We start from the raw sequence: 27,123 nt of genomic DNA, 5'->3' as shown, positions 1-27,123 counted from the left end.
CATAGTGTCATTAGCTTCAATGTAATTATGACAAAAGGCAAAGGAGGAAAAACCCAACACCCAACCCCAACCAACCAATTTTCCCCTGCAACCGCTGCAACCGTGTCTGCCTGTCCCGCATCGGACTTGTCAGCCACAAACGAGCCTGCAGCTGACGTGGACATTTACCCCCTCCATAAATCTTCGTCCGCGAAGCCAAGCCAAAGAAAGAAAAGAAAATAAATTTTGGAAAGGGATAGGACAAGACCTAGGGTTGAGGTTTTCAAGTGGGGGGGGGGAGCTATCTCAGAGGAGATGAGAAAGGATTTGCAAGGAGTGGATTGGGATGATTTATTTTATGGGCAGGATGTAGTAGAGAAATGGAGGTCTTTTAAAGGTGAGATCTTGAGGGTACAAAACATTTGTTCCTGTCAGGATAAAAGTTTGAGAGAGCCATGGTTTTCAAGGAATATTGGAAACTTGGTTCGTAAAAAGAGGGAGACCTACAATAAATATAAGAAACAAAGAATAAAGGAGATGCATGGATAATACATTGAATGTAAAAAGAATCTTAAAGAAATAAGAAAAGCTAAAAAAAAGGTACAAGGTTGCTTTAGCAAACAGGATGAAAATAAATCCAAAATGTTTCTATAATAGCAAAAGGAGAGTGTGGGATAAAATTGGTCCATTAGAGAATCAAAGTGTGGAGCCAATGAGATGGGGTAGATTTTGAACAAGTTCTTTTCTTCAGAATTTAAGGATATTGAATTGTGCGGGGTAAAGGAAGCAAAAAGGGTCATTATGGAAACTATAGTGATTAAGAAAGAGGAAGTACTGGAGCTTTTGAAGCATATAAAGGTGGAAACGTTTCCAGGTCCTGATAGGATTTTCCCCAGGACCTTGAGAAGTTAGTGAGAAAATAGCAGCAGCTTTGATAATGATTTTTCAAATCTCATTAGAGACGGGTATAGTGCCGAAGGATTGCCATATTGCTAATGTGGTTCCCCTTTGTTTAAAAAAGGTTCAAGGAGCAACTCTAGCAATTATAGGCCTGTAAATTTGACATCTCTGGTAGGTAAGTTAATGGAAAGCGTTCTTAGAGATAATATATATATGTAAGTATCTGGAGAGACAGAGTCTGATCAGGAACACTCAACACGGGTTTGTGTGTGGAAGGTTATGTTTGACCAATCTTGTTGAATTTTTTGAAGAGGTGATTAGGAATGTTGATGAGGGTAGAGCAGTGGATGGACTTCAGTGAGGCCATCGACAAGGTTCCGCATGGAAGGTTAGTTAGGAAGGTTCAAGTGTTAGGCATTAACTTTGTGATCGTTAAATGGATTCAACAGTGCCTGGAAGGGAGATGCCATCGAGTTGTAGTGGATAACTTTGTGAGGCTGGAGGTCAGTGACAAGAGGTGTGGCTCAGGGATCTGTATTGGGTCCCTTGCTGTTTGTCATTTACATTAATGATCTGGATGATCTGGATGATGGGGTGGTAAATTGGATTAGTAAATATGAGATGATACTAAAATAGGTGGAATTGTGGATAATGAAAAAGATTTTAAAAGATTGCAGAAGGATCTGGACTGCTTAGAAGAGTGGGCTGAAAGGTGGCAGATGGAGTTTAATGCTGATAAGTGTGAGGTGTTTCATTTTGGGAAGAATAATCAAAACAGGACATACATAGTAAATGGGAGGGCATTGAGGAATGCAGTGGAGCAGAAAGATCTAGGAATAATGGTGCATCATTCCCTGAAGGTAGAATCTCATGTGGATAGGGTGGTGAAGAAAGCTTTTGGTATGCTGGCCTTTATAAATCAAAGCACAGAATATAGGAGCTGGGAAGCGATGTTGAGACTGTTCAAGGCATTGGTGAGGCCAAATATGGAGTACTGTGTGCAGTTCTGTCACCGAATTATGGGAGGATATCAACATGGTAGAGAGAGTGCAGAGAAGATTTACAAAAATGTTACCTGGGTTTCAGAATCTAGATTACAAAGAAAGATTGAGCAGATTAGGTCTTTATTCCTTGGACTGTAGAAGGTTGAGGGGAGATTTGATAGAGGTATTTAGGATTGAGGGGGATAGATAGAGTTGATGTGGATAGGCTTTTTCCCTTGAGGGTTGGAGAGATTGAATCAAGAGGTCATGTCTTAAGAGTTAAGGGGCAAAAGTTTAGAAGTTACATAAGGGGTAACTTCTTCACTCAGAGAAAGGTAACTGTATGGAATGAGCTTCCGAGAGAAGTAGTGGCAGCAGGGTCCATTTTGTCATTTAGGAAAAATTGGTTAGGTATATGGATGGGAGGGGAATTGGGGGTTATGGGCTAGGCGCAAACAGGTGGGACTAGAGGAGAGTACTGGTTCGGTGCGGACTAGAAGGGCCGAGATGGCCTGTTTCCATGTTATAATTGTTATATGGTTATATAAATGATTCAAATCTGGAACAGATAGTGACAAGCCTTCCCTCATTTCTTCCAATATATCAAATTATCACTGGACTGTGACTTGTGTTATGCTTATATGAAATATTAAATGCCAACTGTGGCCATTCAGTCCCTCCTGTCTATACTATCCCTTACAGAAATAATCCCATTTTACTAAAATGGGAGCTCGTAATAAAATGAAAGCAGGAAATTCTGGAAGCTTTCAGCAGAATCTGTGGAATGAGAAACAGAGATAATATTTTAAAACTTCTCATTCTCAAAAAGAGAAGCTGACTCATGGTAAATCAGCAGATTGGTGCCATTATTTCCACTGGGTTCAATACAGATACTGCATTTTAAGAATGATCAGTGGCTTTTCAGACAATACAGTATAGATTGACAAGGATTGTTCCTGGAACAAGCAATTAAATGTATTAATGAAAATTGGACACATTATATTAATGCCAGCACCTCTACTTCCTCAGGAGTTTGCAGAGGTTTGGGGTGACATTAGAACCCTTGGAAAACTTCCACAGATATGTTTTGGAAAGTGTACTGACTGGCTGCATTATGGCCTGGTATGTGAGCACCAATACCTCTGATAGGGAAATACTGTAAAATGTAGACGACTCAGCGCAGGACATCACAGGCAAAACTCACCCCACCATTCAATGATATCTACAGGGAACGCTGTCATTGGAGAGCAGCAGCAATCATCAAGGATCTACAGCACCCAGCACAAGCTCTGTTCTTGCTGCTGCCATCAGGAAGGAGGTCTACGTGCCACCAGACTCACACCACCAGGTTCGGGAATAGTGGCTACTCCTAATTTATCGGACTCCTGAGCAATAGACGCATTCAGAGATTCTTAAGGACTCGTATTTTGCTCGTATTATTTATGACTGTACATTTATAGACCTGCATTTGCAATGTCAATTTGTTTTTAGTTTTTCTTTCTTTGAGTACAGTTTACAGTTAGCAGTAATTAGAAATCCTGCCTGCCCCCTTGCAGAAAAAGAATTTCACGGTTGCAGATGATGTTGTGTATGTACTCTGACAATAAATTTGAACGTTGGAGAAGATCAGTTCATTTTGTAATGGAGCAGCCATGACTTCAATATAAATGCCTAAAATCGTAGAGAATCCCTTTCCAGTGGACGGAGACCTTGAATTTAAGGTAATTTGATAAAGAACGATTTTTACTTTGCGAATGGTTAAGATTTGAAATGCTGTGCCTAAGTCAACAGTAGCTTTCAAAAGGAATGGCTGAGAGAAAAATACTGAAAAAATACAGGGAAAGAATAGGGAAGTGGAATTATTGGATTGCTCTTTGAAAATGACAGATGAACGACTTCTATCTGTGCTGTGCTATTACATGAATTCAAATGTTTTCACATAACAATGAATCCTTACTATCTGTTTGTGCAGATAAGAGGTTGACAATTAGTTGACACCTGAGGCTTGACATCCCATGACTAATGCATCTTTTGCTCGCAAGATCTAAATTGGGGATGTAAATAACAAAAATATTGTTTCTTTCAAAGCTAATAACAATATACAGATGATGGCCACATTTGTGGAGCTATTTGGGGACAAGAATGCTTCAAAACAATTACTTTTGAAAGATGAAGGAAAAAATAAAAGGCATTAAAATGATAGACATGGTTGTAAACATATTACTGAATCAACTCAATGGGGCCTAATTTAAATCTTTTGGGTAATATCGATCTTCTAGCAAACATCACCCTTTAAGGAGGCCTTAATTTACACTAGGGAGCCTTGCTTGTTGAAATGTTGGGAAACCGAGTGCAGAATTGAGTGTTACCACATTCCCATAATTATGGCAATGATTATAAAGTTACTTCTTGTCCCCATTTTATTTCACTGCAGAACTTGAAGTGAAATAGCTCACTGTTGACTCCCCACACAAGGGGCTGTGGGTGGAAATGGAAGCCATCTCGGCTCTGTCTACTCTTTGGAATAGTTAACAGTGCACTTAGCTCACCCTGGCAGATTTTCTTGTATGTGGGTGATCTAATATCTGTGAGATTTATTGAACCACTGTCTAAATAGCATAGTTCTAAAAATTGTGTTTTTTGGACATCAATAATTTAACCGTTTTCAAGAGAGCTGTGCATATCTTGATGTAATGCACGAATCTACATTGATTCTAGAATGATGTTTTAGGTTAGTACCTCTCTGTGCTCAACTGAATATGAGTACTTTTCAAATATTGCAATGCAGTACAATTTATAAATTAAAAATTATTTATAGCATGGTAGAAGCATTTAAACCCATGCTGCCCAATTACACCCAACAACCCCAGATGTTTTAGAGGATGGAAGCCACACAAAACCATGGAGAATCCATGACAGCTGGATTCGAACCTGGATCACTGGCGCGAACCCGTAAGCTAACTGTGCTGCCCCACACGCAACTAAATGTTTAAAATGTGCAAGCATACTGAAGATTGGAACTCAAGTCTCAATTTTTAAAAGAATGTGATGTACTGCAGTATATTTGGTTTGGATCCAAACTAATAAAATGCATCATTCACATGATCTTGTGCATATCATCAAGTAATTAATCCTATATTAATCCTATAAGTTGGGGCCATTACCAAATACTAAAGTCCTGCTGCAGTTAAAAGCCTGTATGAATTCTTGGGAATGGTAAATTTTTACCGTTGATATCTTCGGGAGCAGCTTGTATCATGAAGCTTCTTTTTAATTTCCTGTCTGGAAATGCCAGAACCATCTCTTGGACTGAAGAGGGAAACGATGCCACAGGCACTGCCATTTCTATAGACATTTCCAGTAGGAGGTGCACTTGATCAATATGTCAAAGGGCAATGGAAACCATCAGCATTCTTCAGCTGCCATCTTCATGAAGCAGAGAAGAAATACAATGCTTTTCATAAGGAGCTTTTGGCCATTTACTTGTCTATTTGACACTTGTGTTACTTTTTTTGGAGGGCAAAGATTTTACTATTGCACACCAACCACAAGCCCTTAACAGTTGTATTTTCCAAGGTTGCGGAGGCCTGGTCAGCTCAACAACAATGGCAATTATCATTCATTTCAGATTTTTCCTCAAAAATACTACATATTTCTGGAAAAGACAATGTAGTAGCTGATGCACTTTATCGCTCTGCTCCACTCGAGGTTTCGTCTATAGATCAAGGTATTGACTACACAGCTTTGGCTGAGGTCCAAGAACATGACCCTGAGATAAATGCTTATCGGACAGCAATCACGAACCCGCAATTGAAAGATGTCCAGTTTGGTTTAATGACAAACTACTCCTCTGTAATGTATCAATGGGACAGCCACACCCAGTAGTTCCGGCATCATGGAAACGTCGAGCATTTGACTCTCTGAATGGTCTCTCACACCCATCAATCAGATTGACCGTTCATATGGTTTATGACAGGTTTGTGTGCCACAGTCTTAAAAAAGAGGTTATACAAATGGTGAGGTCCTGTATTGCCTGCCAAAAAGCAAAAGTTCAGTGGCATTGAAAGGCACCATTGCAGTCCTTCCTGCCAGTTACTTGGCATTTTGCTCATGTCCACTTGGACATCATTGGTCCACTTCCTGTTTCAAGAGGATACCGTTATCTTTTAACAGTAATAGACAGGTTTACGCAATGGCCCGAGGCTGTGGCTATGGTAGGTGCTACTACAGACGCTTGTGCTTGGGCTTTCCTCAGTTCCTGGGTGTCTCGTTTTGGTTTACTGGAACATGTTACTTTGGATAGAGGACCACAATTTACTTCCTTGATGTGGATGGCCTTGTCTCGCTTGCTCAGTGCAACAATTCATCATATGAATGCTTATCATCCCCAGGCCAATTGAATGGTGGAAAGATTTAATCAACATTTCAAGTCAGCCTTGACGAGCTGCTCTGGGTATTACTGGGCATTAGAACAACTCCAAAGGAGGACCTCCAAGCTCGATCTGTGGAGCTCGTGTACTGCGCACCGTTGGTGGTTCCAGAGGAGTTCGTCCCCTACCATTCCAACTCCACCGATGATCCTAAGGAACAGGCGAGACAAGTTGGAACAAAGGACCTATTTTCATGGCCTCTGCAACTCTATGCCTCCTTAACTCAGGTTATATTTTCAAGTACAGGATATATAATTTGGTGCCCAGATGGCTAAGAGACATGACAAGGAGAAATCAAGGAGAAAGAAAGGTGTCTCTGTTTCTGAAATCAAAAACAAAGTCGAAGCTCAGGGTCCTATCACACCCATGCTGTGAATGGCCAGAATTTTGACTTTTCTTTTAACATAGAGATTTTGAAGATGCCCAGGTAAGAAAAGGAATAATATGGAGAAGTGAACCAATGTACAATAAAAGGCATAATTGGGCTTTGCAGAGTGAGAAGACAAATGGAACAAGAATGAAGCAAACTCACTTATGGAGAGGGGAAGTCAATAGTTTAGGTGGGGAAGTAAGGGAGACAAAGGTTGCAAGCTAAATAAATTTGTTCAAAAAGTATGTAAGCCAACAGATCAAAACAGGGAGATCATGTAAATGGCCACATGGATAGAGTGCAGAGAGTACTGTTGGTAATTCTATTCTTCATTTTAATAAAAAGGTATTGACTGGAGCAGTTATAAACAATAAAATGGAACTGAAGGTGTACAGTGTAATGAGTTCAATGAACCCCATATACCAGCAGCAATAGAAAGACACCAAAACTAAACAAAATTAGTTGAAATCTCTGAGTTTAGAACAAGATCAACCCTTAATTTATCAACACTAAGTTATTTACACAATCCCTCCTCCTTCACCCCCCCCCCCCACACCAACCTAATCTAAGCACAAGTGTGTGTGATTTACTTTCAAGAAAGTCCTTTTTACTGGGGTCCTTTTTACTGGCCAATCTTCTACTGTCCATGTTTCCAAGGCTACAGTTTCCATTAATCTTCAATCCTGAGCACAGAATCAAACAGACATTACATTCGAGCAAATTTCAGTGCTTAACTTAGAATTACCAGGCAGGAAAGCTGTGGAGATGGTTGTTGCTTGTTGGACACCCCAAACAGGAGTGTCTTCCAGGAGAAACTTGTCTTCTTTCCAGGTTCTCCTCACAGAGTTCTTCTCCTCTTCGCCATACCGGGAACACAAGCTGCCACTCCTGATTTCCACAGAGAATGGACTCAGGCTACCAGATCAGAACTCTGTCCAGTCTTGAAAAAGGAAGCCTTTTTAGCAGCTCCTCTTCTGTCCAGCCTTTCCTCAGACTACCTCCTGCTAACTTCTTCTCTCTCATTCTCTGCCTGATGTTCCAGGCACTATTACTTTTTTGGTTTCAGTTTGCAAATGTTGCAATTTCCAGGCTTTGCTTGCACATGTTGCTAAAGCCCAGAACCTTCTGTTCTGTGAAATGCATGCAACCTAACAGCTAACCCAATTCTAATCTCTTTTTATAAGCATATATTTAATTAACACATTGTGCCACAACAGCCATCATCCAATATTGAGCATATTGGAAATAATGAAGATTTTTAAATTACAGCATGGTAACAGGCCATTTTGGCCCACAAGTCCTTGCTGCCCAATTTCTTTCATTTTTTCTTCTTTCTTCTTTGGCTTGGCTTCGCGGACGAAGATTTATGGAGGAGTATGTCCACGTCTGCTGCAGGCTCGTTGGTGACTGACAAGTCCGATGCGGGACAGGCTGGCATGGTTGCAGCGGTTGCAAGGGAAAATTGGTTGGTTGGGGTTGGGTGTTGGGTTTTTCCTCCTTTGTCTTTTGTCAGTGAGGTGGAGTCTGCGGTCTTCTTCAAAGGAGGTTGCTGCCCGCCGAACTGTGAGGCCCCAAGATGCACGGTTGGAGGTGATATTGTAGGAGTTTAGAAACAGTTATTATTTTAATGTTAGGAGTTCTGAAACAGTTAAAGAAGGAAGAAAGAAAAAGCAAGAAAAAAGCTAAAATGTTCTTTGTGTAAAATAGCGTATGAAAAACAACAGAACAGAGTAAACAAGATAACAGAAATTTAAGAAATATGCACGTACACACACGAAGAGCTTGTTTAATAGGGGGTGGGGAAAGGAGGTGTGAGTACGGGATAGGAGAAAGTCGGAGATAGGGGGAGAGTACCCAACCTTACAATGTTGTAAATGTAAATAACTGTTCTTTGCTCTCAACTTTTGTCTTGAGCATATTTTGTGAACGTGAAGGCACTTCTCACAATATCAGCCCACTGGCGGTGGTCAGTGTGGCAGGCCCAAGAGATTTCTTTAAGCAGTCCTTGTACCTCTTCTTTGGTGCACCTCTGTCTCGGTGGCCAGTGGAGCGCAGTTGGGTCTTCAGCAGCATGTATTCGATGCTTGCGGACTCTGCCAGCTTGAGTACTTTGATGTTGGCGATGAAGTAATTCCAATGAATGTTGAGGATGGAGTGGAGACAGCGCTGATGGAAGCGTTCTAGGAACCATAGGTGATGCCGGTAGAGGACCCATGATTCGGAGCCGAACAGGAGCATGGGTATGACAACGGCTCTGTACACGCTGATCTTTGTGTGTTTCTTCAGGTGGTTGTTTTTCCAGACTCTTGTATAGACTTCCAAAGGCGCTATTTGCCTTGACGAGTCTGTTGTCTATCTCTTTGTCGATCCTTGCATCAGATGAAATGGTGCAGCCGAGGTAGGTAAACTGATTGACCGTTTTGAGTTCTGTGTGCCTGATGGAAATGTGGGGGTGCTGGTAGTCATGGTGTAGAGCTGGCTGATGGAGGACCTCAGTTTTCTTCAGGCTGACTTCCAGGCCAAACATTTTGACAGTTTCCAAAACAGGACGCCAGCCTTCCAGACCTCTGGGGGGTATTCCATCCATACCTGCTGCTTTGCCACTTTTCAGTTGTTCAGTTGCCTTATATGTCTCTTCCCGGGTAAGGACCTCATCCAGCTCTAGACTCAAGGGCCCGAGGTCCTGCTGCTGCCCGAGGGGCCCGAGGTCCTGTTGCTGCCGGCGCCGGAGGCCCGAGGACCCGCCGCCGCCCAGGGGGGCCCGAGGTCCTGCCTGAGTCCGCCTGAGGTAACGGCTGCATCGCGGGGAGAGATAGCCAGCCGAGACTGGGCCTGCCTGCACCGCTGCCCGAGCACTGAACACAGGCCGCCGTCGCCAGGCAAACCCCGGCAGCCCAGACAGCTTGACTGTTGGCAGCCGAGCCCCGGGCCGGGAGCGGTCAATGAGAACTGTTTAGTGTATTTCAGGGTTTAATACACACCTCAAAACCTAATTTATCTACAACCCCCGGTATGTTTCAAACAATGGGAGGAAACAGGAGCCCCCAGAGAAAACCCATGCAGACACAGGGAGAACGTACAAACTCCTTGCAGACAGCATGGGATTTGTACCCTGGTCCCAATCGCTTGTGCTGTAAATGCATTCCACTAACCTTTACGTTAACTGTGTCGCCCCATGGTTTTAAGATGATCTTTAAGTTATTTGAAGACCTCTACCACTTACATGTTTTAAAAATTTTTTCCAATTATGTGTGGGTCTGGAATGAGGAATATAAAGATATTATAAACAGATCAAATTTAAAAAAAAAGCATGTACAAGTGCTTTCAAAGCGAGAGGGGCGAGATTGTGAAGATTTCTGGGGTAGTTGAAGCAGGAGACACAGATGTGTTTAGTGGAAGGAGACTTGATTCGTATGTGAGGGAGAAGGGATTAGATTATCAGGAGAATAGTGTGAAATGAAGTGATTAAAGGTAGCCAAGGCTATGAATTCATTTAACTTTAAAAAAAAAATCAGAAGCTGAGAAAGCAACAAGTTAACCTTTCATCTATGGACTCCTTGTCCGAACTCATTACTATGATAGAATATCAAATATCATTAAGAATTCAGACAGCACAGTTGTACACAGTCATGCCTTCAGGACATCGCCAATGACTGAACAATATTGATTCTCAATTTAACACAAACATCCTTTTATTTGCACAGTGCCTCAGTACAACATTGTTCAAGTCTTTGCTCATCGAGGGATTAAATTGGACAGCTCGCCTTAAAAAGGACTAAATTCTACAAATCTACCATTATGAACATTATGTGTGTGTCTCATGGGGAAATTGCAGGACAAACTCCATTATAAAATATCTCCTGCCTTCCTTGGCAGCTGCAGCTGAGATACTTCCACTCCAATTCCACAATATATAATGGCAAGCACCTCTGCTTGATTTTGGATCCATCAGGACCAATTTTCCAATTGAGTTTGCATGATAGTTTACCATGGGATCTGAATCTAGCAGGGAGGAAGTGAAAGAGAATATAGATTCCTCCCATCTCTTCCCTGTACAGATTTTTGCAACAGGAATTTGTTCCAACCCATGAAAAAGGAATTTATGCTGTGAAATGTAATGTAAGGCAGTCACCTAGGGTGCCCCGCTTGCATTCATTTATTGCTTTTCCTTGTTCCCAATGCAAGCAAACAAGCTCAAACTACGAAGGCCATACTACAGGCTTTAATTAGCTTAAAACGTTTACACAGGGTTCAGTCTCCCATCTGGCTCCAGGTGCTCTACTGCCTACACAAGAACTGGCGTGACCACAAGGACCGGCATGACACAGCATCTATAGGAAGTAAAGGGTAACCAATGTTCCCTTTGTCAAGGTATGAGCAAAAGATAGGAAAGTGTCTGAATAAAAATAAAAGGGAGCGGGGATGGGGGGGGGAGGAGGATGGGAGAGGTATTACATGATTGTAGAGTTTGAGAGCAGCAGGAATTATAGAGAACAGTGAGAGAAGCTCTCACAGAACTCCCCTCGAAGAGAGATAATTAAATAATGGGTTTTCATTGACTCTTTTATTGTTTACCTTTTTCTTTGTGTGATGGGTCTTTCATTGGGAAATGGAGAATGAGTTTATTGTCAGACGCACGTCCAATGCACGAATATTCTTACCATTTTTTGCCAAGTAGGTACTTTTTTGTATAATACTGTACACAAAGTATATACATTACAAATAGAGTGTCTGTCTTTCCTGTATCTATCTATCCATTTAATATATATTCATATATATATATATATATATTTGTGTGATAAATATTCAGTTACAGTTAGTGCAAGATAAGGTGATGTTTCAATAATATAGACTTCCTGCCATTTAAGGACATCTATAAGAGGTGGTATCTTAAGAAAGCAGCCTCGATCTTCAAAATCCCTCACCACCCTCTTCGCACTGCTACCATCAGGAAGGAGAACAAGGAGCCTGAAAATGAACGCCCAATGGAACAGAAGCAGATTCTTCCCCTCCTCCATCAGATTTTTGACTGGACACTGAACCACAGGCTTTCTCTTCAGTTTGCACAAATTTATTTACAGGTGCTTAATATTTGCTCCTGTAATTAATATTTGTGCCCCTGCAATTCTGCCACAAAACAACAAATGTTCATGACAATATATTTTGAATCAGATTCTGATCTTTTCCTCAACACCATTTTCCTGCCCTATCTCCATACCTCTTTTGATTCCTTTAATATCCAGAAATATATTGATCTCAGCTTGGAATGCAAATATGCTCCTCTGGAATAGAGAGTTGCAAAGATTCACTAAATTTCTTCCCATTACAATCCTAAATAGTCTAGTCCTTACTTTGAAACTGTGGAATCATTTTCCCTGTATCTACACTGTGAAGAACTTCTTGTCAGTGAGGTCAACTCTTGCTCGTTTAAACCAAACAACCTATCCAATCACCCCTCTTGCTGCTGCTCCAAGAACCAGTCTTGATAGCAAATACAATGTAACTCCGATTATCTGAAATGGTTGGGACTGGGCCCTTGTTTTCTCGTAGAACTGATCATTTTTTTAAAAAACAGCCCAGTACCAATAGAAAATCACTTGTAACAGTGTTTAAACAATCAGGGAAGGGTTTTTCAGCATTAAAGTTTAGTTCTCACCAAAAAAGTGCTGGCCACCGCCGATTACCGTCAACCCCCCAGGTTCAATGGAGGTGGCCCTTCAGAATATGCAATCCCACTCTGCCAAAAAGGCAGCCACCTTGTGGTTTCCACCAGGCACTCCCATCTTGGACACGCTGCCACCCCCTCATCTTGCTAATGATCTGACCATGGTGGCAGTACTCCGCGAGCACCTTCTACCACTATCGCCAGGTTCCATCAGTGACCAAACCACGGGCGCTGTACTCTGGGAGCACCCGAAGTGCTACTTCTGTGGTCTGGGCAAGCACCTGAGAAAACACTGTCCAGTGAAAGACACGGTCTGCTGCACCTGTGGGAAGAAGGGACACTATGCTAAGGTGTGTAGATCTAAACCCTTCCCTGCACCACCATGTGTGGACCATGGGGCCGCCATCACCGGGAACTAGCAGTGCCACTTATGTCATGGGGGTCACCATCTTGGGCTCCATCTTCGGGACTCAACAGTGCCGTTTGTTACCATGGTGGCCGCCACCTTGGACATTGCCATCTTCCAAAACAGCGCACGATCTCTCTGCTGCAGCGATAAACCCCGGCACTGGCCTCCATCACACCCGACCTGGACTACCTGCCTCATCTCGTTAGGTCAGTGATGGACATTCAGGTAACCGGTCAGGTGAGTAAAAGTTAAATGTGAGTTTCTTGTTAAATCGTGGGGGTACAGAGTGCTTTATTCAACCTGACACAATGCAGCGCTACTCCCTTGTTGTTTGGCCAGTAAACCAAAGGTCTTCTTAGCCTCATGGCGGATGTCCGTGGCTACTGCGTAGTGACTCTGACTGTGCGGGGTACTTTAAATTTTTGGTGATGCCACAGCTCTGCGCTGCCGTGCTACTGGGACTTGGATTTTCAATGTCACCTTAAAAGCCTGACGACGGAGTTCGATCGGCCCCATCCACCCCTCACTGTCTCTAGCCAGCAGTTCTCAAATCACCCACTATGCTTCACTCATCCTCCAGCAACCCGTCCCACCAATTGCACACAGCTAGCAACCCCAATAGCTCATCATGAACGATCTGTGGAGTCTCCATGCTCAAAATCAACCCCCTTCTGTTGTTCGCCAATCTCCTCCCATCCGTAAACCCGTCACCACTAAAAGTAGGTGGTACAGTGCTGGCAGAGGTGCAGCATCTACTTAATGAGAGGTTCACTGAGGCCAGCGCAAGCCTTTGGAGAGCACAAGTGGTAGCAGTAAGGAATGGGGAGAAGAACAGGATAACCATTAATACATACACAAAACTTGACACGTGCCCCCCCCTCCCCATAGCGACCGGGGTCCTCCTTTATGAGCAATGAGCTGCGCCAGTACCTGCTGACCAGGGGCATTGTCACGAGCAGGATCACCAGCTGCAAACCCCAAGGGAACGGGCAGGTGGAAAGGGAGATCGCTATGGTCTAGATGGCCGTCCTCTTAGCCCTGCGGTCTAAGGGGCTTCCAGTCTCCCTCTGGCAAGGGGGAGGCATTGATGGTGCATCAGTGCAGGAAAAAGGAAAAGGCAAAGTATGGTTAGGTCTATGGTTCATTGTTCATTCAGAAATCTGATGGCAGATGGGAAGAATTTTGTGCCGCAGAAGCAGCTGACCCAAGAGCATTGGGACAGGCATGGCTGTATGATCTAACCTGCAGGAACCACCCACTATTGCTGGTGCAGAGGAGGGTATGTGTAATTAGATGGGTACCTTTGAGGTGCACGTGGCTAGTGATAAGAATGGCACTGCACAAATAATGTTATCCTCAAGCCAAAACTTCATTCTTACACCGTCTCCCACAGCCCATGACAGTGAAACCATATACCTCCACATTTCCTCTAACATCACTCTCCTTAGCAGAGACTTAACCTTCAAAATTTTGCTCCATTTAGTCAACTGTGATTTCAGAAAGATGAAATGAAATTCTTCCATTGGCACTTATCAGCTTTTTGATGAGGGTGACTTTGCAATGTGTAATATGTCCACAAAAGCATTTCCCCACACACTAAATTAATCCTTTTCAATGAAATGGGTATTGACTTTTTGTTCCACAAAACTTGGAGAGTTCCATTACATTAGTTTATCATTACCTTTACAATAATTCATGCTTGTTAGATTATTACAGCACAGACAACAGGCCTTTCGGAGTGCGTGCTGAACTATTATTCTACCTGGTCCCAGTGACCTGCACCCAGTCCATAGCCTTCCTCACCCATCTCATTCATGTACCTGACCAAATATTACTTAAATGTTAAAATTGAGCCAGCAGTCACCACTTCAGCTGGCAGTTCATTCCATCCTCCCACCACTCTCTGTGTGAAGAAATTCTCCCGAATGTTCCCCCCAGACTTCTCCCTTTTCACCATTAACCCATGACCTCTGGTCTATAATTCACCTAACTGCAGTGGAAAAAAAGCCTGCTTGCATTTATCCTAGCATTATTTCCTATCGTGTCTATTGCACGAAATGTGTGAGAAATAGCAAAACATTGCCCTACATTGTACCGGAGATTAGAAGCTGATGGGAGCGATGAAATATTAATGGGTATTTAAACCATAATGTCAAGGAGCAATGTGATACTGACAGGTGATTAAATGGCTAATATCTATTTATAAAGGGTTTAAATTTTCAAGGTGTCTGAGAGTATTTGATTTCCATTGATTGCTTCACATACAAGGTTGTCTTCCTTAAAGAAAAGAATTTAAATTGACATTGTATCGATAGTCTGGTCATTGGGGTCACAGTTATAATTCTTCCTGATTGCCTTTATGTACTTTGAATTCACGTACAGCATTCATCATCGAGATTTTACAACTATTTTTGAGGCTTTGCCATTTTAATATTTCATGGAAACTAAAGAATCCTGGAATAACGAATATATATTTTATGCTGTAAAATCGCTGTAACTTTAATTCAATTAAAACTAGACTGGATGACATCCCACACAATTTATCCCATTAGATGTAGCATTCTCCTGCATATTTACTTAACTAAAAAAAAGGAGAGCGCCTTTGAAAAAGCAAAACAAAAATGTCCCAGAATCTGGAACTTCAATGCAAGTAAAGTTGAAATAATGCAGATGTCTCTTTTAAACCTGAATACCATGGACTAGCAATTTTTTTTCTAAGGTTTGCTTTCTGAAAAAAAAACATTGAGGATTATGATAGTCAACTTCAAGGTGAACACAGATAATTTCATATTTTCTGGATCATGTAGTAAGTTGGAGAAACAGTAAATTAACTTTTATTGAATTCAGCATGTTTAATCGCATAATGATGCAGACACTTTGCGTTAGTTCAACCAACTTCAAAATGCTTCGCTGCTGATTTTCATTTGTACTCAGCATCTGATGCCTCTTGTGGCTGGGTCCAACAAAAGTTGGCCAGTGCTTATGGATTACAGTTGCCCTGATGCTGCTTTTCCACAGTCACAATGTCCTGGTGAAAACTTTTACCATGTTCATCACTGACTGCACCAAGATCAGCAGGGAAGAAGTCCAAGTGCGAATTTTCAATGACATGTTATACTTTATGGTTTTGTATGCTTGAAGAAGACTTAAAATATGACAGGAAATAGGTTATATCTAAAAAGCAGTACATAATAGGATAATGTTAAGGTGATTTTCATGATCAGCAATCAAAAATACATAAAATACACCCCAAACTGTTTAGGAAGCAAAATCTCCATTGTCCAGTGTTATAGGTTTAAGTTTGGTCCTCACACTGGCAGGTGGCAGCATTTTTTGAAAGTGAGTTTTTTTCCCCTCAGTTCACTACTAATATTGTTCCCAGCTAAAGGCTGATAGATGCAATTTAATGACTGAAGAGTTTCTGGTTTATTTCTGACATCCAATAATTGCCATCTTTTGCAGATGTATGAGTGTGCAAGGTCCAGGGGCCTTAAAAAAGGTAAGTGCTTCCTTTATCCTCTGGATAGTCAGGGCTGGAGTGCTTCTAACTGGTGTTTGGAATTTCAGTGAGGAGTCCTCCTATCCATCAGCATTATAGACACATGGATGTAAGAAAAATGGAAGCGTGTTAGGGAAAAGTTAGATTGTTTACAGAGGTTGGTACATCATTGTGGGCTGAAGGGCCTGTATTGTGCTGTAATGTTCTATGTTCTATTATTGCAGAAATCTCAAGTTGAATTTATGGTCCAGACATTGAGCTAGGAAATAACAGGCAGTATCAGTAATGGTACACATGCAGTCACCCGATTGCTATCAAACTCCACCTATTCACTGCTTCTTTTAGGAAGAAAATCTGTGGACTTACTCAGTTTGGCCAGTTTGTTCCCCAGCTGGCTTAAAAAATGACATTGTCCTTGAGCTGCCCTCTGAAGTGGCCTGATTCTCACTCAACTATCACTGCAGCTGAACAGAGCTCACTAGCCCAATTCTCAAGTGCAATAGATGCATGCCTTGCCAGTGGCCCCCTCATCTCACTGCACACAAACAGAAGAGGGGTTGTCTCCAGTCATCTGACCTTGAAACCTGGAAGGATGGATGGAATTGGGCAGTAACTATATTTCTTGTAATCGATCAGTTGGTATAAAGTGCTGACTGCTCTCCATGGTAAACATTACTATTGGATTACACTAGGTGACAATTTTTTTCAAAAGGTTTGCTTCCTTAAAAGAAAATTAGGGATTATGATAGATATAACTTCAAGCTGAACACAAAGATTTGCTGTATTACGTAGCAAGTTGGAGAGACATTAAATTAACTTTTATTGAATTTAACATGTTTAATTGCATAATGTTGACACATGGCATTAGTTTAACTGACCTAAAAATGTTTTGCTGCTGATTTTCATTTGTACTTAGCATCTGATGCCTCTCATGTCAGTGTCCAACTATACTCAGCAAGTATTAATGGATTCCAGATGCTCTGATACCGCTTTTCCATCATTGCAATGTCCAAGTGAAACCTTCCACCATGTTCATCACTGACTGCTCCAAGATCAGCAGGGAAGAAGTCCAAGGGTGAATGGAGAAAATCAATTTTCAATGATATGTTGCACTTCATAGTTTTGTATGCTTGAATCATGTTAAAAATATGATAGAAAATCACAAATAAAAGGTCATATCTAAAAAATAGGAGAATTTTAAGTGATTTTCATGATAAGCAGCCCAAATTCAATAAAATACAACCAAAAGTATTCAGGAAGCAAAATTTTTGTTGTCCAGTATCATCAATCAACATTTTCCTCAAAGTATTGCATAACTGTGGAATTTTGAGGGATGGCTTTATTGTTCAAGATCAAGTTCAAGTTCAAATTTATTACCATCCGATTGTACAAGTCCAACCCGACGAAACAGTGTTCTCCAGTCCCCAGTGCAAAAACATGCAAACACACATACAGACATAACACATACATATAAAAAAAATATATAAATTATATTTATTGAAATATTAAATTGAACCTAACCTTATTGTATGTGAAATATTCACTCGTAATATATTTTCAAGGAACTCTTTCATGTGTTCTGGCTCTGAGGATCTATCCTGGACCCTAATGTCAGCACTTCTCCTTCCTCAGCGGTTTGCTGAGGTTCACTATGACATTGGAAGCCTTGCAAACTTCCACAGATGTGTAGTGGAAAGTACACTGACCGAAGGCATCACCGCCTGGTATGGGAACACCAAAACCCCTGAGGGGGCAAAACTCTCTCCACCATCGAGAGCATCTGCAAAGAATGCTGCCGTCAGAGAGCAGCAGTAATCATCAAAGATCCACACCACCTTGGACATGCTCTGGTCTCACTGCTGTCCTCAGGGAAGAGGTATAAATGCACAAGACATAGCACCAAGTTCAGGAACAATTGTTACCCCTCCACCAACAGACTCCTAAACATCGGGCTCAATCAGAGACTCATTTGAAGACTCTTACCTTGCACATTATTTATTACTGATTTTTTTTTCTCTGTACACTGTTAGTTTAAAAAAATACTTTTTAAATTTAAATATACAGCATGGTATCAGGCGCTTCTGGCCCACAAGCCCGTGCAACCCAATGACACCCAATTGAACTACATTTCTTTTGAAGGGTGGGAGGAAACCAGAGCACCCAAAGGAAATCCACACAGATATGTGGGGTAAATGTTCAATCTTCTTACAAACTGTGCCGGTTTCAAACTCCAGTCACTGAGGTTGTGACCGTGTTGTGCTAACTGTGATGCTCCATTGTATTCATTTCTTTTTTTGTTTACATATCTCTTATTGGAAGACCGCAGTCAGTATGTCTCCTCCTCACTGACGATCAACATAGTCCATTACTCTACACCTATGACTGTGAGTAGGCACATTTCAAATGCTATTTACAAATTTTCTGATGACACCATGGTTGTTGGCAGAATCACAGATGGCAATGAGAAAAATACAAGAGGAAGATCGATCAGCTCATTGAGTGGTGCCACAATATTAGCAAAACCAAGGAGATGATTGTGGATTTCAAAGGAACATGACCCAGTCCTCATCAACAGGTCAGCAGTGGAGAGAGTCAAGAGCTTCATATTACTGGGGTCATCATCTCTGAGGATCTGTCGATGCAATCATGAAGAAGGATTGCCAGTGGCTATACTTCGTGAGGGATTTGAGGAGATTTTGTATCTCACTGAGGACTCTTGAAAACTTCTACCTGTGTAGCATGGGGAGCATTCTGGCTGGTTTCATCACTGGTACGGAAGTGTCAATGGTCAGGACAAAGAAAAACTCCAGTCGGTTGTTAACTTGGCCTGCGATAACATGGGCATCAGTCTTCACTCCACTGAGGACATGTACAAGAGGCGGTGTCTTAAGAAAGCAGTCTCTATCCTCATGGACCCTCACCATCCTCGCCATTCCCTCTACTACCATCACAAAAAAAGTACAGGAGCCTGAAGACGAGCACGCAGCAGCACAAGGACAGCTTCTTCCCCGCTGCCATCAGATTCCTGAATGAAAAATGAACCACAGACACTGTCTCACTTTGGCTTATTCTTTTCCTTGCACTATTTTTATTTATTTTGTAAGCTGGTTTATATAAATGTTTGTACTGTGATGCAACAGCAAAGCAACAAATTTTGTGACATGATCATGATTCTTTTTCTCTTTTGTATGCATATTTTTCTTTATGAGTACAGTTTATAGTTACTGATAAGCAAGTATTCTGCCTGGCTTGCAGGAAAAAAATCTCTGGGTTGTATGTGATGCCGTATATATACTCTGATAATAAATTTGAATGTTGACTTTGAACTTTGACTTTGGAATAATCTCTAAAATATGTCTTTAAGTAGGTTTATTGAATGGACAACACATTGATATTTTGGCTGCCTGTCATCTTGCTCTCTGATTTCTGCTTCGAAACTTAGCACCTCAATGTGAGTGACCCAGTAGTGCTGTTGACAGTGTTTCAGGGACCTGGGTTGAACACTGACCTCGTATGCTGTCTGAATGCAGTTTGCTGACACTCCTCTGGGTGATCCTGAACCTCAACGACACACTGGGAAGTTAATTGGTGACCTTTCACAAGATCACAAGACAAAGGAACAGAATAGGCTACTAGGCCCATCGAGTCTGTTCTGTAAATGTACACTAAGCTGCTCTACACTAGTTCCAATTTCCTGCCTTTTTCCCATATCCCTTGATGCCCTCACTAATGAGATACTTGTTTAACTACTCCCAGTGATCTGGCTTCCACTGCTGTATGTGGCAGCGAGTTCCACAGATCCACGACCCACTGGCTAAAGAAGTTCTTTCTAATCTCTGCTTTCTATGGATAACTTCTTATTTTCAGACTATGACCCCTTGTCCTCGATTCACCCACCAAGGGAAACATCTTACCCGCATCCATCCTATAATGGCTTTTAGTGGAAATGGCAGATGGCAAAAGGATCAGAAGGGAGAAGACAGTGGCATTAGAGAGAGAAAAAAATAAATGGAATAGGACAAAGGAAATTAGATCATAAAATTGCTCAGCTGGGAGTGGCCCAGCATGGGTTTGATGAGAGGAATCAGTTCCTTTTATGTGATAATAAGTATATACAATCTTTCATTATTAATCCCTGTCAATTCAATTCAATGTATTCAGTGTAACCATTTACAAGATGACCTGTAGTTTAGGCCATTGCAAAAGTTCCTCACAATTGGTAACCTCTATTGCCAAGAATGACACGGGCAGGATGCACAGAGGAGCATCATCACCCGTGGGTCCCTGTAGGCGACATGGATCTGTTCCAAATATAAGGACCCTTCCTTTGCACATTATTTATTACGGAATATTTATTTTCTATATTGCACAGCTTTTTTTTTTACAGTTGTCTCTTGTGCATCTGCATCTTTTCTTGAGTACAGACTTTTTGCCCTACTGACAAGTAGAAATTCTGCCGAGACCGCAGGAAAAAAGAATCTCATGGTTGTATGAGATGTCATGAATGTACTCTGGCAATAAATTTGAATGTTCTACTTTCCTCTCCAAATTTGCCGGCATCCTGACTGAAATAATTATCTCTGATCCTTCATTTTGTGGCCGGGATTAAATGCTAGAACTTCCTAATGATTAGCACTTTGGGAGTTCTTCCACCAGAAGGAGTACTACGAACCAGGAAGGCGGGCCACTGCAACCTTCTCAAAAGCAATTAGGCCCAGGCACAAAATGCTGGCTTTGCCTATGATGCCCAGAAACAGAAATGTTATTTAAAAAGATGATGTTGCCTTCAAAGCACTTCTTAAATTCTATTTCAAAGGATACAATATATGTTTAAATATATTTGAAAAATATTAGTCAGCATTTACTTAAAAATATCAAGAATGCAAACAAGGGATAATGAAACAAAATGAAGGTTAAACAGTCAAGTCTGCAGATGTTGTGACTGTAGTGCAATACACAAAAGTGCTGGGGAAACTCAGCAGGTCACGCAGCATCCACAGAAAGCAAAGATACTGTAACAGAGTACATAGATGTGTTTTGGGAGATAAATTGGAAAAGGTTTGTGAGAGCAGGTCACACACAAATATTTTTTAAAAACACAGAGTTGTTCCAGGAGCTTTTGCAGAGTGTTCGGGGACTTCAATAATGGAGTGTTGTTTGCAGAAGGCAACAAATGTAACAACAGGCAGTAGCAGCTCTGACTGGAAAAAGAGAATTTACTGTCTGGAAGGACATGTGATCTTTACAGGCAGAGAGGAGAAAAAAGCAGGCTTTGCTCTCAGAGTGTCGGAGGGAGAGAGGAGAGACACAGACATTGGTCCCAGAGTGTTACAGCCAGCAGATAGTAGATGGGATTTGGACAGGACAAGCTGGCAAGCTTTTGGAAGACAGCCTGGTCAAAGTCCTTGTGGTTCATACAGGAGGAGAGAACTGGCTGTCTGGTGTTTCCCTTGGAATAGGAGAAACAGAAAGGAACTCTGTGATGATCTGAAAGAAAGAGCTTATAATCTGGATAACCCTGAAGGGGGCAAGTTTTGTCAGCAAGACACTGGAGTGGCTGATTAAAAAGGAATCAGTTGTGGATGTCCTGGAACAAGAAAAAAACTCTCTGAAAACCAACAAGAACCCTTCTGAATGGTAACCATTTACCTGTTAAGCTCCAAAGCCTGGTAAACTTTATTAATGTTAAATTCTGTGCACAGTATAACTATTGCCTGCAACCATTGAGATTGGACTGTGAACCAAAGAACTTTGCTGAACTTACACACACATTACACACATGTGCGCTTAGAATGAGAAGGGAATTAAGTAAATTAAGTGAGTCAATAGAGAAAAGTTAAAGTTTGCTTCTATTTTCATGATCAAAGATAATTAAAAGCAACTTTTGTTTAAGTAACCTTTTGTCATGGTGAATATCTATTGCTGCTAGGTTTTGGGGTCTTCTGGACTCGTAACAGTACATATCTAAAATTTTGGGCCTGAGCCCTTCATCATGCTATGAGCAGAAAGCAGCCAGACACCTGAATAAAAAGATGGAGCAAAGAGGGATGAAGGTGGAGGGGGAAGAGCCCAGGCTAATGGGTCATTGGTGGATGTGGTTGGGAGGGTAAAAGTGAAAAAAGCTGAGAAGTGATAATGCAGAGGGAAAGGTGTGGGGAACTGGAGGAAAGGAAACAGAGGGATAGGGAAAGAGAGAGAAGGACGGGGAGGGGACTGGAGAAGTCTACGTAAATGCCATCAGGTAGGAGGAGTGCCCAGGCAGAACACTAGGGATTCTTCCTCCAATTTGCCTTGTTTTTGCAGCCCAGGAGGCCATTGACAGACATGTTGGTCTGCGAATGGGGTGTGGAATTGAAATCGTTGGCCACTGAGAGGTCCCCATTATTGCAGCAGACAGAGTGAAGGGGCTCAGTGAAATGATCTCTCGGTCTGCGTTCAATTTCTCCAATGTGGAGGAGACCACAGAGGAGCACGAGATGCAGTAGGTAAGCCTTGCAGAATTGTGGTGAGAGAGGATGTGTGGGCAAATGTGTGGGATTTCCTTCAGTTATGGGGTGAGGTGCTGAGGGGGGCGATTGGTGGGCGAGTGAATAACAGAGGGAGTGGTCCCTGCGGAAAGTGGAGAGAGGGAAAGATGTGTCGGGTGGTGTGATCATGCTATAGCAGGTGGAAATTGTTGAGGATAATGTGTCGGATGTTGGAGTGGTAGGAGACGATGAGGAATCCTGTCCTCGTTGCATCTAGGGGTGGAGTGGGGTCCAAGGCAGATGTGTAGGAAATAGTGGAGATGCAGGTAGGGGCAGAGTTGATGGCATAGAAGAGAAGCCACAATTTTTGTTGAAGGAAGACATCTCAGATGTTATGGAATTGAAGAGCTCATCCTGGGACACAGACAATGGAGATGAAGGAATTGAGAGAAAGGAATAGAATCCTTACAGAGGGCAGGTTGAGGTAACTGTGGGAGTTTGTGGGTTTGTAGAAAATGGCTGTCAAGAGTTTGTCCCCCAAGACAGAGACAAAGAGATCAAGAAGGGGGAGAGTGCTGCCAAAGATGGACCAAGTGAATTTGTGGTTGTGGTGAAAGTTAGAGCAAAGTGGATAACGTTGATAAAGAGCTCATCATGGGTGGAAGAGGCAGGAGCAAGGTATCATTATTATAGTGGGGGAAGAGTTGAGGAGCCTCGCCTGTGAACGTTAGCATGGAACACTCCTGCACTGAACTGAGATTCACTGGTGGTGTGTTATACTGATGGCTGGCTCTGCCTCCTGGCTCCACCCCCATCTACCCATATATAACCCTGGTTTCCCGCCTAAACCCTAAGCCCTTCTGAAGACCCTACCCTCAGTTATAAGCTAATAAAAGCACATGTTCTCCCTCCAGTCGTGAGAGCTTTTATTCACGCTACAAATCCACACAACCAACAATAAGACAGCCATAGCTAGGGCCCATGGCTACCCCTTTGACTTGGAGAAAGTGGGATGAATCAAAGAGAAATTATTGAGGATAAAAACAAGTTCTGTCTGGCAGAGGGGTGGGGGACTGGTTGGGTCCGTTGTTGAGAAAGAAACAAAGAGCTTTTAGACCTTCAATATGGAGCTGCAAGGAGATTGTGTAGAGAAATAAATCAAGGAAGGTCTCAAACTAACCTCTAATTGTTTAGCCCACCCGGAAAGTGTCTCATAGATTCATGGAAATTACTTCTAGCAGTTGGAAACTCCAGATGGTGAAGTGATTAGTTCTTTTAATTTGCTTTATAGATTCAATTTAAATTTGACTCGAGGAAACAGTCTAGTTGAGAACTGTGGTGTGCTTTGCCAGGTCTGTTTTATTTAGCTTTTGCAAAGCAGGCAATGTGAAGAAACGTTTTTCCTTTGAATGTGCCTATTTGACTTACTCTTTTAATTAAGGTTCATCAGGATGCTGACCACTTACTCTTGAGGAACTTGAACTCAGCTCTCCTCAGACAATTCAGACTGACTTGGTTGTTAAATTTCAATGAAACCACACGTAATATAATAATATATTAAATCACAGATCAAATCAGACATGACTGTAGAAATCATTGACGATGTGCCCTAATGCAGAGTCTCGACCCGAAATATTGAAGATTCCTTTCACCCCACAGATGCTGATCACCATGCAGAGCTTGTCTGGCAGTTTGTTTCTTGCACTGGAGCAAATTATTCTGTATACCTAGCATAAAATTAGTCATTGAGATTGAATTAGTCACTGAACTATATATAGTTCAATGGCTTAGCTTCCTATCGACTTCGGTTCATTGGAATAGATCTGATTTCCAGCAATACAATATTCTTGAACAGAATAGGGGAGATGATATTCCAAAGATCATACATACATTTTACACTCAAAAGTAGGATTACAAAAGAATGATCCTGGATGGTGACTTTTTGCATGTAGCTTAGTGATAGTACACCCAATCTGGGAGAGAGCCAGAGCTCATCGGAGTTCTGGAGACTCTTGGTAGTTACAACATGGTACAAATAATCCATGCAGCGACACAATACCTCATGGATCTGCAGTACATAAATTCTCGATGGTAATAGATGATTGACATGCAGTAAGTGACATAGTGGCATTCATGAAGTTACTGTACATGAAAACATATTGACAATTATACTTAAGCCATAATAAGAAACACTATTCAATGTCAATACATTGACTCAATACATCAGCAAATGGGAACATTAGAATGTTAATCTTTGAATTTATATGGCACAATAGAAAAAACATAATCCAACAGCACAGTTTGTAATTTTGCATGAACACCCTTGAGAAAGAAAACTCTTCCTTTCCCATGGGATCTTCCTTTACAAGTTAATCTTCAATTTTGATCCTTTACGATTGCAGTGCCTAATTAGCCCAAGGCTGTATTGCAAAACCTTTTGTTGGTGTGGATTCCTCCCCCAGACGGCATCGTCTGAACTCTGAGATTTCCTGCTTCTGATTATTCCCTGAAGAAGGGTTGAGGCTCGAAATGTCATCAGTATATCTTGATCTCCTATAGGTGCTGAAAAGATCGGCTGAGTTCCTCCAGGATTTTGGTGTGTTTTTACAAAGCTATATTGTGCTTGAGCTTTCACTTCTCTCCAGATGTGATCTTCCCCCAATTCTCTCCCTTCCCTTCTTGATTGAGATTTTGCCCTCATCCACTTCTTCCTCTTTCCATGTTTGTATTGCAACATGATCGATTCAATCTTAAAGAAGGCACGGCAGTGGCTATACTTTGCGAGGTGTCTGAGGAGATTTGGTATGTTACCAAGGACTCTCGTAAACTTCTACAGGTGTACCATGGAGAGCATTCTGGCTGGTTGCATCACTGCCTGGTATGGAGGACAAGAATAAACTCCAGAGGGTTGTTAACTCGGACTGCGACATCACAGGCACCAGACTTCACTCCATCGAGGACATCTACATGAAGCGGTGTCTTAAAAAAGCTGCCTTTATCCTTAAGGACCCCCATCACCATGCAGCCCATGCCCTCTTCACTCTGCTACCATCGGGGAAAAGGTACAAGAGCTTAAAGATGAGCATTCAGCGGGTCAAGGACAGCTCCTTCCCCGCTGACATCAGATTCCTGAATAATTAATGAACCAAAGCCACTGCCTTACTCTTCATGTACTATTATTGTTTTTTATATATATAATGTCTTAAGATGGTTATAATATGAATGTTTACACTTTGATGCTGCCGCAAAACACCGAATTTGATGACTTGTTCATGACAATAAATCTGATTCTGATGGGCACATTCATAAAATCCTACGCTACTCTATCTCTTCAACTCTGACGTGGATTCTGAAATGTTTTTACACATCCTCATCTTGTATCATTTTTTTAAAAAGTGGTATATGTAACAGAGCATAAATGTTGCCAACAGGCACTGTGCAGGGAGCTCCTGTCAAGGACCTTGCCTCAAATGAGTGAACCACAACAAAGGAGGATATCTGAAAGGCAGCATCGAATCACAACCCCCTCCCCTCTCTCTATCTACAAGACATCACAAGAGTGTGATGTTTGCAGATATGGTGACTCCATTTCCCATTTGCAGACACCAGTTCATCTGTGTGAGCCTAACACAGGATGGTGGATGGAATGTATATTTTCGAAGGGGTATTGCTGATGTTGACCCAGGAAGGTGTGCTGATTAATTGCATGTTCATCATCTTTGCATGTACTTTATCATTATGATACTTCCACCAAGAATGCTTTTGGCATGCAATTTATTCAAAGTATCTAAGAATGTGGTCATGTTCTCTATTTGCTGCACGGCTATACCCCAAACAGTGAGAAACGGAGTCTATCTTCTGTATGCATTTTTTAATAGTTTAATTTCCCTTGAGAACAATCATTTAGTCCCAAAGCTTGTAGTAGCAAAACTCAATCAACACCTTTCTCAACTGACAATTTCTTACCATTTTGCAAGGATTCTTATCCACCTTGGGACAGCCAACCTCTTGCAGATGTAGTCCCTGATGACTGCACGTGGAAGAGGTGCATCCAGCTGCAGCTCCTTGCAGACCGTCTTAGGGAGCTGGGGCTGGATGAACGCCAGATCATTCGGGAGGCAGAGGAGGTGATAGACAGAAGCTATAAGGAGACAGTCACATCCAAAAGGCAAGAGGCAGGTAACTGTTAGGAGAGGGAAGGGGAATAGGCTGTCAATGCAGAGCACCCCTCTAACAATTCTCCTCAACAATAAGTATGCTGTTTTTTTAATTCTATCGGGGTGGGGGAGGGGGAAATGATCTAACATGGACAAGTCATAATAGGTCTCTGGCACGAGTCTAGCCCTTCAGCTCAGAAGGGAAGGGGGAGAAGAGGAGAGTTATACTCATTGGGCATTCGATGGTTAAAGGAACAGACAGGA

At 41.9% G+C, this 27,123-nt stretch overlaps 1 long non-coding RNA gene across 2 annotated transcripts in view; it reads right to left on the bottom strand.

The window, feature by feature from the left end:
- The window catches only part of LOC138755098 (uncharacterized), a 95,399-nt gene extending 87,710 nt beyond the window's left edge, over window positions 1-7,689 (bottom strand). For both annotated transcript variants that reach the window (XR_011352024.1, XR_011352025.1), the window contains exon 1: window positions 7,408-7,689. This is a non-coding gene — a long non-coding RNA (uncharacterized lncRNA). The remainder of the gene's footprint in view (window positions 1-7,407) is intronic.
- Between the last annotated feature and the right edge of the window lie 19,434 nt (window positions 7,690-27,123).

This window comes from Narcine bancroftii, chromosome 2, assembly GCF_036971445.1.
Source record: "Narcine bancroftii isolate sNarBan1 chromosome 2, sNarBan1.hap1, whole genome shotgun sequence".
Lineage (NCBI taxonomy): Eukaryota > Metazoa > Chordata > Chondrichthyes > Torpediniformes > Narcinidae > Narcine > Narcine bancroftii.
The sequence above is the reverse complement of the archived record's forward strand: the minus strand, read 5'-3'. Positions and strand labels throughout refer to the sequence as shown.